This window comes from Monopterus albus, unplaced genomic scaffold (assembly GCF_001952655.1).
Source record: "Monopterus albus unplaced genomic scaffold, M_albus_1.0 scaffold42.1, whole genome shotgun sequence".
NCBI classification, from domain to species: Eukaryota; Metazoa; Chordata; class Actinopteri; order Synbranchiformes; family Synbranchidae; genus Monopterus; species Monopterus albus.
Genome location: NW_018127922.1, coordinates 1,171,595 through 1,182,060, shown reverse-complemented (window position 1 = coordinate 1,182,060; position 10,466 = coordinate 1,171,595). Strand labels below are relative to the sequence as shown.

Genomic DNA, 10,466 nt, shown 5'->3' with positions numbered 1-10,466 from the left:
GGTACAGGATAACTGTCAGAAGAGGTAGATATGGGATAAAGTGATGAGTTAGTTGAGGAGTTGCGAGTAGGTTGGAGGGAAAGAAATACTGCTGAAGAAGGAAGTGAGTGATAATGAAAAAAAAAATTAGGTCAAAATTGTATTTTACAGAAATTAATCACAGTTTGCCCATGCTCCACGTTTTGGTATTTTTCCAGAAACTCTGCTGTGAAATGGTGCTTTGTTTTAAAGACACAACAAAGTTACACAAATGACTCATCCCACAGGAAGTGATTCATGTTGAAAATACAGTATGTGGATGCAGTATGGTCATGTTGAATGAGATGGAAATGGGTCCTATGAGAGAGTTGCATATGTGCAACACAATGAAAATGAGGAGTGTCTGGTGGACAGACCTCACTTCAACATGGAAACATTATCTGAAAACCGTTTTGGACATGTACTGTGTTTACTCCTATAATTCAACTTGGCTTGAATGGGACGATTCCAAGACGGTGTTTGATTAATCTGGGGTAACACTGTGAGTCAGTGCTGTCCTTCTGAAAACGCCACTGTGATGTTTGTCTCAGGCTGCAAATAAGAAATGAACATGGGTGTCAGCTGCTATTATGTATGTGCTATCAAATTGATGTGCATCTAGGATATTGTGCTGCTAGTCTATTTCAACTGTGGGAAAGACTCTTTCATACTGTATGTGCAACCTCTAATCTCCCCTAGTGCAAAAGTTTTTTTTCTAAACACGCAATATAATAGACTATTTCTACTATAGATGATAATGACAAAGCCTTGAAAAACCTCAGATTTAGCTGCCTGATATTTTGCTCTTTCAGTCACTTCACAAAATGTTCTTTAATCTTTTAATTTAATCAAATAGCAATGTTTTTTAAAAACTCAGGTTGGTAATGCCAAGAAGTTGTGCCATAGTGTCACTGTACTCAAGCTATTTCCTGGTAAGTTAATGGTTTCTGCATCAGCACTGTGGGTTTTTACAGTACATCCCTTTGATGTACAGTGCTGATGCGCTACAAGGCCTAAACAGTGCAGTGCAAGGATCCTTAGAGAAGAAATAACCTGACAAAGGACCAAATGACAAAAACAAAAGGACCTCTTTAAATTGCTTGTTTTGTTTGACCAACAGTCTCAGAGTCTAGCAGGTTTAGTTTACACAGACATAAGACAAAGAAAAGCAGGAATCATCACAAGTGGAACAAAAAGTGTTTGGCAGTTTTCTTTGAAAAGTGACGTCAACATTTAATTGATTGTGACCATATCTACATGACAGTTTTACCTCCATCATTCAGTGCAGACACTACAGACACAATTTTTGTTTTTCTCCACATGCACAGGGTTATAATTATGCACCTCTGATGCAATCTGATAAAAAGTGAAACTGCTATCCTGCACAATACAAGATAAGAGGTGGTAATTTATTGCAGTGCTTTTGCATTACAGTGCATGATATTATATGTACTTACTTAATGCTGAGGATAGCTCAGAGTTGGATTGAGAACATAAATATGACTTTGCCTTCCTGATTTACTGCGTGATTAGTGTAGCAAACATATCATGCTGTATAGTATGTCATCGAACTCACCTAACTGTCCTGTGGGAACCTTTAGCTCAGTTGGAGCAGTTTGGTTCAGTCCTGTTGCTTGAATCAGCCCTCTTGTTACATAACTGAAAATCTAACAGACAAATATTGCTGCTTCATGCTCACGATAAAAGGTACATATTCAGTTAATTGTGGTTTGTTCTGAGTCATGCTGATTATAAAAATTGTTAAAAAGCTGGTGCAAATTCTTCTCTGTGGCTGAGCTGTGTGCGTCAGTGTGTGCCAGACAAGAGCCACAGATAGCAAGACAGACTGTGTGTGTGTGTGTGTGTGTGTGTGTGTGTGTGTGTGTGTGTGTGTGTCTGAGTACACACAGACAGGCTGGCCACGTGTACAGATCTGCTCTGCTGCGCTGCCGCCTCTGTCGACTGTCACTGAGCCACTTTTTTTCTTCTCACCTGTTCACCTCTGATAAATGAATATGCAACACACACACAAACACACACACCTTTTGTCCACATGAAAACTGTGGTTTTTATAAAAAAATAAAAATAAAACTTTTTTGGGTGTGTTAAAAAGACTCTTTGTTGCCAAATGAACAGTTTTTGCTAAGACTTAATAAAATAGTTGAATTGTTAGAACAGCTGTTCTGCAAGACCTGATGCTTCGTGGTTGTGCTGTGCTGGTTCACTGGACATTCAGCACATGTCAACTTGGTAGCTGTTTACATTGCCCTTAGACCTGTGGGTTGTTTGATGTATTCGAGGTGCAATGCGCAGCTTTTCACCACAGCCTAGCCTTGATGGTAACATCTTAGCACATGAGCTACTTTAAGAGATGAGGATGAGCCTAACGTTAATGTTTGGCTGTAACACTCTTCACAGTGGAAGACAGGAGCTCACAACAAAGTGAACAATCTATTCCCTGTTTTTTCTTGTTTGTTTTAGGTTTTTTTTTTTTAAGACTGAGTCAATAGAAATTCTATGGATTTCAGCACCGGTCCCTTACATGAGAATTAGAAAATGAATGATGATGCTAACAGGATGATACAGTAGTTATTATTATAATTACGCTCAAGCCCTGGTTTGGGTGTAGCTCTCTGGTTGTCTGTTTGTTCGATGTGTTGCATTTCTAACATGTTGTTACTTGTGGAAACTGTAAGTAACAGAGATGTGACTATATTGTGGGCTTTTTGAATGTTGTGTTTGATGTAGTGAATAACAGTGAAACAACATGAATTGCATTGATCATTTATTTGATTAATGTTGTGATTTTGCACGTGTACTATATAGTGATATACATCAGTATCAAAGAATTATTGCAATAATTATTTAAACAACTAGGTAATTTGTTTTTCTACTTGAATTTAGTGTTTAAATTTTGACAACATGAGATGACATACAATATCATGCATACACTGTATAGAAACTGCACAGAGGATGTTGCAAGTGAGTGTTGTCTGGTCATTTCACTGTCAGTTGTGACACTCAAAAAAGCAGATGAACTAAAGCTGAGCTAGGCTGGACTCATGTTTGTTGACTCGTTTTTCTGAATTTGTAGTCCCTAAGATTATGCCAAACTTAGTCTGCATTGTTTGTTCAAGTTGCTGTTGCTTAATGGGTTCACTGATAACCTTTGCTGTGTGCACGGCGGCAGGTCACTGCTGTTTTCCTTTCACCGCATCTGCTTTTTAATTTGTACTTTGTAGTGTATTTCCTTCATCCTTTATCGGTTGCAAACACTAACGGTTTTTTGTTTTCAGGCCATACATATTCACATGGACCATCCAGGCTGTGTGGAAATGTTTTGTGATGTATTGTACTGCAGTATTACTGTGTATCCTGGAGTGAAGAGCTCTTACTTTGAAGCCTGTGCAATTTTTACAAATTGCATATGAATACTTTGATGGCCCCTTAAGGCTTGTGTGAAGGCAGCTTTTCAAACGTGGCATCTCTAACTTGGTCATCATTGTTAAACTGGAAGATCAAGGCAACTCAATATTGGTGCTCTTTCTTAAAGAGGCTGCATGTGGCCTGAATTCACAGAGGACATGTCAGCAAAACGTAGATGCTTTTCTCAACAAGATGCTCTTTCATTCACTCAGTCTTGTAACTGTTCTTCCCTCCTTTTTCTGTCTTGGTCACTCTATCTCTGGGGCCTACTGAGTCTTTGAATTAGGCTTTGCAGAGTATCACTGTGGTACAGAGAGCCATAGGAGGTTCAGGTGCTTAGCAGCCAGGCTGTTTCTTTATTAAGGCTGTTTGGGTGGCTGCTGGTTTGTTAATGCTGGTGTTAGGCGCTGTGAACATATACAAGGACTGTGTAACATGCCGCATGATGGATTTAACCTCTTTTTTGCAGATCAAAGTTAGTCTTTTAGTTTGCAACAAAATATGGAAATGTGGTACATTGTTCTTCATTTAAAACCCAGGTGAGAAAAATTTCTCTCTACACCTTCATACTGCCAGCATAAATTTTGTGAATGACATATTGCTTGGTGGTGTTTCTAAATTCAGTACTACTCATCAGTTTTTGCTGGTTTCCTCCTGGCTGTTTTTGGATGCTTGGGTTTATTTAAATTATGTGTTGTGTCCACACACTGGTTGTATGAAATGTGTATGACACCTTACTGTGCATTATATGTGATGGCCAACAGTCCTGTGAGTACATGTCTGTACATATGTCATAAATCTCCTCCTCCTCCCACTCTGAACGGCTTACTGACCAGAATATCCTGTCTCAGCTTTAAAGAAATTGGACCAGAAATTGACATCATGAAGGTGTTAATGGGGGCTGTTTGCCATGGCAGCAGGTTCTTTCCTTCCTGCTGGTTCTTTCTTAGCTATATTCACATTGAAAAAATTCTGTAATCAAACTCTGTGGACATGACAGCAGTGTGCATAAATATAGCCCTATCTGACTCACTACTTCTTAAATAGAGGACTGAGCTTATTATGTTTGGCAATAACTCAATCAGGAAACGGGAAGCGTGGAGTCTAGTGACTGTAGTGGCTCAGGCCACTGCCCCCTTCTGTGCCTTTCTGAACTTAAAGAAGTTATTACTATTGTTTTGATTATTATCTAGCAAATTGCTCAGATGTTGTTGCTGATTTGCTCATTTATCCGACAGTACACTAGTCGATCAGTTAATTCATGTGCAGCGCAGCACATGGCGGCTATGTTTGTCTTTTGCTTTATGGTCCCCGTGTTGTATTAGCTTTCATGAAAAGGTGTAATTTTACTGAGGCAGTGTGTCATTGGACCAAATGGTTTTTTCCAGGAAATATGATGCTTGGAATAAACAATGAAAACAGTCTTCTTCATTTAGAAAAAACAAAAGCAAACAAACTATAATATAAACTGAAAAGGAACATTTTTCCAGAATTGGGCTATGTCTATAAAAAAAACAACAAACAAAATTTAAATGATATAGTTATTCATGTTTATCTTGCTCTTTGTGTGTGTAGATTTACTGTGAACCTTTGACCCCTGGAGGGCTCTGGATAGCTGTAATAACACATATTTCCTCTCTCCTGACCTCTTTTTCCCTCCCCTGCTCTACCTGTATTCCCATCTATAAAGGGAACACTCTAATGGAACCTGTAAGAACCGGCATACTTATTCACATCCTTTTCATAACTACCAAGAATTTACACATTAACAAATAAAAGAAACATCCTCCCATTAACTTAAAAGGTGACATTTATAATGACTCAGACTGATCTGAAAGTTAAATTATAATTGTACTAACAACTTAAGTGCACAGGACAAAATGACACCAGTTTAGTTGGTGTGACCCTCTTTGAATTGGCACCTCATGTGATCAGATTATTAATAAAATCATTTTAATTTGTTTATTCATTCAGAATTTGTGCCTGCACCATTTTTGAAAAATTAAACATTACATTCGAAGCACAGGCCTCAACACCTGATTAACATCCGAATCTCTCCAAAGTGGTGACTCATCCGTTTGCACATCGTTTGTGTGCAAGAAAAACAAACACCTTTACTTCATTAACTCGCACATTATTAGCATTGCATTTAAGATAAATAAATTGTGATAATGAGGGAAAAAATGAAGCACGGGTGTTTATTTACTTGCAGAAATGTGCTCAAATGATGTGAAAACAAATTATTCACCACTTTGGAGTCATTTGGATGTTGGGTGCTGACATAATAGACGTATGCTTAAATTATGCTTATATTTAATTTCTTAAAATGGTTCAAGTACAAGTTTGCACAATGTGTGCAGAGCAAACAAACCGAAATAGCTTTAGTCATATCCTGATCACATGTGGTGCCAACCTCATTGAGGTACAGTCAGGGAGGGCTGATACCTTGACTTCAATACCAGTTCCTAAACGGCACTTTTTTAAATACCAATTTTCTAAAATAAATTTTAACAAAAAGAAACAGAGTTGGCACCTCCAAGTCTGAGGTACTCTGATTATTTAATTCTGCAGTCCTGACTGTCCGTTGGAGACTGTTCCTGTCCCTTTTGGTTGCTGAACCAAACCAGACAGTGATGGATGAGCAAAGACTCGATCATTCCTCTGTAGAACTGTATCAGCAGCTCCTGGGGCAGGCTGAACCTCTTGATCTGGTGCCTGAACTACATCCTTTGCTGTGCCTAAACATGTAACTGACTGAATTTCTGTACACAACAAACTTTATTATACAGTGGTGTTTAATCTCTTTTAGGAGTGTGGCCTTCTGTTAGGATGAAATGATTTTGTTTAATTTAAAGTGGATGCCTGCTCTTACATTAAACTGGTAACTGTCGGTGGCTTTCATGAGAATTCATCTCATTTTCATTCATAGAGCTCATCAAACTTCATTGTTAGCTACAAAGAATTAGCATTTGTTTTCTTCTTGCTCACAACAATTCATTACCATCAGCATAATAAGCTTCATGTGGGTTTATTGGATGAATGGGACAAGGCATTTTATCAGTGAAGATGTTGCAGTTTTGCAAGTTTGTTGTTGTGTTCTGCTTTTTCAGCAAGTGTTTGATTAATTACTGTGTCCTTTACTGTTGGAGTTTGATGTAATGTCAAGTACGAGTACAAGTATTAGAGGGTGGATTCAGACCTGATAATGGTGCTATAATTGGTGCATCTGTAATTTGAACCCAAGTACTTTTTGTGCCTAAACCTCGTATGTTTGTGGTACTACATGCACTGACCTTATTATAACCAGGCAACAAAGGTCTGGTAGCTGCGTGATAGTGGCCTGTTGAGCTGACTAGGAGGCGGAGTAGGCCTCACACCTGTGTTTCTGGTGACAAACCGATAATGGCCTATTAACCTGGTGATAACATTCAAAGCAGGTTTGCGTGTGTGGTTTTTTTTTCTTTTATCAGAGAATTATATTGATTATCAAGCCACAGCCTGCTGCTTTAGTCTTACATTCTTCCCCCACCATCTTTCAAGGTTCCTCTCTCTGCGTGATGAATGTTTCATTATCTGAGCTGTCTGAACAGATTCAGAAATGAGAACAAACAATTTTATGAGTTTTGTCTTTACGATGGTGCACAGAAAAGTAGAAGACTCCTGAATATTCTCTGACATGTCACGACTTGTTTTCTGATTGATGAATCAAGTCAGTGGAATTTCCTGCCTTCACTACTTTCTACTGTACAATCCCTCAGAGCAGTTGGGCACTGTGCCATTTTGTGTTTTCTGTACTCTATGATGTTTGTTTGTTTTTTCTCACTACACACATTCTAAACTGTGAGATGTTTTGTTTCTCTGTTTGTGTCATGCTGTCTGTCTGCATGGATGTAGGTCATCGTTGCTCGTTCTCTGCCTTCCTCTCATCTAATGCAGATATGATCATAGTTAATCTTTTCTTCCTGAGTCAGCAAGGAGGGGAAGCCCTTAAAACTGTAGGGGGGAATATGAATATCCTTTGCCTCCTGGATGTTTCTGATTGGACTGGGAAATAGTAGTGTGTGTGTGTGTGTGTGTGTGAGAGTGAGTGAGTTTGCCAGGGTTCAGGGATCACTGATGATTCACCTCGTTCTCTTCCCCAAACAGAAGTAGGGCCCCTTTTGAAGCGCCTTTCATTTTCACTTGGTCAACTTGTGATATATATATATATCAGTAATTTTAATCATGTCTGAATTATCTGATGTTTCATGATCCCTGATAATGGGTTTACTGTCATTTCAAATTCATTTTATTGATGACGGTGTGTACAAATAGGCCTATAGGGCTTTAAAGAGCAGTGTTGGTGAATTTATTCTGGAATATGTTTTGTTTGTTCTGAGTTACTTTTCAAGAGACAAGAGTGAGGAGTTTTCCCTCCACCTGACACCGTCACTGTCAGTAGGGTGGCGAAGTAACCCAGGACACTATCTGCAGGTCCAGGCCCCTCTGGCACCCAATTGAAGTGTGAGCAGAGCTGTGGTCCTTTGTGTTCACTAAGCATCAGTTAATTATAGCTAATGTAAAGTATCACTTACTGTCCAGCTCTTGGAACCTTGAGATCACATACTGAGGGTAGAGGTGTTTGTGTTTGGAATTTCAAACAGCCCTTTCCAATGAGAAACTGAAGCTGTTATTCCATTTATGCTCTGTTTGAAGCCACCAGAGTCATTTGACGAAACAGCAGTGGGAGACCAGCAACCCATGTCCTGTGATGTAAAATTGTGTTTTGGTCAATGGAGTCTGGAAAGGCCTGTAAGTAGTGCAAATAATGTAAATATAGAGTATACTTCAACTTATTAAATTTTTTTTTTAAGCTGTGCCAACAGTGATGCTAGTGGCCATGTATAGTAACATTAAATCAAAACTAAAAACCTTCTGCTTTACCATATTTACACGCTTACACTCTGGCACACTAAGGAGCTAACATACAGTAGCTAACCTGTTCTTTCTGCTTCTGTTTTTGGTGCAGCGTCTCGTCCTCTAATTGATCAGTAGGGGCGTAACTTGAGTGACATTGAAGCTTATATAATCTTATCCAGTCCAGTTGGTCTGAGGAAAAACTTGATAATGGTCTCAGGGATGCAGGGATGATACTGTGATAGTTAAATTTCTTTCTCAGTTAATTTTTCTAAAATTCTCTTTGTTTTAGCACCACTACCCGGGTTTGAATCGGATCACTTTCAATTCATACAGTACGAGTGGATTCTTTACAGTTTCATGAACTGCTGCAATAACTGCTAAAATCATTTTTTGAAGAACGTTTTATTGACTGCACTGACTGAAGTAAAAGTAGGTTGAACCTGGCCCCTCTTGAAACTGTATGCATTAATCTGTATGGTAATATTGACCCACCTCTCAGCCACCATGCTGTCATTCTTTAAAACAGGAGCCCCACTGTGTCTGCTGCTTGTTTATTTTCAGCACAGCTAATACCAAGCCCAGACCACTATTTTTAGACACTTTAGCTTGTGATGATAATGTGTTGCTGTGAGTTATAGTGTGCCAATTTTTGCCTTGCCAAAGCAATATTGGAAACAGCCCTGTGTGTTGTAAGAAGCAATGTACTAACCACATATTTATTGCTTGTTTATGGACATGAGTTGGTCATAATTCTAATTTTGGGATAACCCCAATGGCTTTTAAAGCTTGTGTTTCTTTTATTATTTATTTGTTATTGTTGGGGTTAGGGTTAATCCTGATAATAATCACAGTGTAGCAGAGGACAGAGCTATTTTTCTCATTATAAAATGCAATTTTCCACCATTAATTAATGAATAACAAGGAAAACACCTTCCACACAGTGAGATATGCCAGCACAGCCATGGTGATGATTCTGTCAGTGCTTCTGTTTTAAAGCTCAGCTTCATTTAAAGTAGCACAGAAATGTTTCTGTTGCCTTATTAAAGTGGCTGCCACAGATCTGTGTTGTTTTAACGTTTCATTAAATAGGGATGTGATGTCTGTGTGTCAGATCACCAATATAATCCAGATGGAGTTGTCTCAAACCTTTCGGGTTGGCACAACATTTCATGCAGATGATCATGGTCCCCACACAATGAATCCCAGTGGCTGTGGTGATGCCCTAACAGCAGGTTGTCATATGAGTGAAATGTATTGTCAACTCATTGATGTATTGGCATGAAATTTTGTAGTGACTTCACCATCAAGACGCTTTTTAATAACCAGTTATTTGATATATGACCAAGTACCTGCAAAAATGTGTGACTTGCCAATCAATTAGCACATATTGGAATGGCAAGTAAACAAAGTACAGTAAACATTATGTCTGCTACACATCAGCATGTTAACTGTCCCTGTAAGCAGGCTAACATTTAATCAGCCTCACTGAGTTGCTAGCGTGGCTGTACACTAAGATTCGGCTCTTTAACGTGTGGAGGAATTTTTCATTATTTTTGACATTTTACACGTTTTATCTAAAAATTTTAAAAAGAATTCATCTTTAAAATGATGATTGTTTGTGTGAAGTCTGTAGCTAAAAAAAAAAAAAAACAACATTCTGTTTCTGCTGCTGTAAAAGTTGTTGGCAAATTATTTTTGGGTTAGGGCCCCTTGTGCAAGAGTTTCATGCAGCACCTATCAAATGTTCCACTCCTACCCTCGACTGAAGAACTTTTACTCAGTTCTGCGCCTGTAAGAGACACTGAATGAGTTTTAAAAAAAAGTGTTGGGTTGTATAACAAGCACCCACCCACCCACACACCCTACCCTCTTCCTTTTCCTCCAGACTCTGTCTTCTTTGACCTCTTCTGCTTAGGCTTTTACTTTTTAAAATGTTTTTTTCAGGTATACCTTTCCTTCACTGTACCCATGTCCTTTCCTATATTGTGCTACTTGTATTTAGTAGAGTTTTGGTAAATTGAACTTTTGGTAAATTGTGGTCACAACAGCCTTGAGAACAAGAGTTTGGCAGGAGATTGGGAGCAGCAGGGACCTTTTCACCCACCGCTCTTACACTTACATCT

General features: G+C 38.7%; 1 protein-coding gene across 2 annotated transcripts in view; it reads left to right on the top strand.

Annotated features, from left to right (window-relative positions):
• LOC109959948 (glucocorticoid receptor) overlaps positions 1-10,466 on the top strand; it is a 57,055-nt gene that overhangs the window by 4,198 nt on the left and 42,391 nt on the right. The window lies entirely within an intron of this gene.